This window comes from Pipistrellus hanaki (assembly GCF_964339955.1).
Source record: "Pipistrellus hanaki genome assembly, chromosome: 2".
Lineage (NCBI taxonomy): Eukaryota > Metazoa > Chordata > Mammalia > Chiroptera > Vespertilionidae > Pipistrellus > Pipistrellus hanaki.
The window spans coordinates 189,743,606-189,744,500 of NC_140504.1; positions in this window are offsets into that span (position 1 = coordinate 189,743,606).

Genomic DNA, 895 nt, shown 5'->3' on the forward strand with positions numbered 1-895 from the left:
GGGTCCCGCACCCTGGAAGCCTCGCTGCCCACACGGAGTTTCCCTCTCTGCCCCCCCCCCCCCCCGGCTAGTTCTCAGAAACGCAGGAAACACCCCTCCACCAAGGAGCCCCTCGACCCCCAGAGAGAAGCCTTCCTTCCAGAATGGGAAGCCCCAGGCCTGTGGCCTGTGCCTTTCCGCTCTTCCTTGGGGGCAGGAGATGTCCCCATCCCCACTGTCCTCCGTGTCCCGCTTCCTGCTTAGCGTGGCGACCGCCCGCCCAGGTTTCTTCTAAATAAAGCAATTAGTTCATTTGGCAAACTGTGTGTGTGTGTGTGTGTGTGTGTGTGTGTATACGTGTGAGTTTTTATGCGTGTTCGTGTCTGCCTGCCTTGTATGTGTGAGAATCTGGATGTGTGTGTATGGGTGACTATGTGAGTGTGTGTGTGTGTGTGAGTGTATGAGTGTGTGTGTGAATGTGTGTGAGTGTGTGGGTGTGAATTTGTGCATGTGAGTGTGGGTGTGTATGTGTGAGTATGTGTGCATATGTGTGAGTGTGTGTATGTATGTTCGTGTGTCTGCCTGCCTTGTATGTATGTGAGAATCTGTATGGGAGTGTGTGTGTGTGTGTGTGAGAGAGAGAGAGAGAGAGAGAATTGCTGTGAGTGTGTGTGCCCACGTATGTGTGCATGTGAGTGTGTGTGTGTGTGTGTGTGTGTGCGCGCGCGCGCGCCTGCCGTGGTGTGGGAACAAACCGGAACAGGCCATGTAGTGTCGGGGTTATAAACACAGACTCAGGTCAGACGGGCTGAGTCTAATCCGCCAGCACCACGTCCCTGAGCCTTTCGCCCTCGTCTCACTGGCAACCGCTTTGGGCCATTGGAGAAGTGAGAGCGGTGCCAGCGCCGGTGAAGCC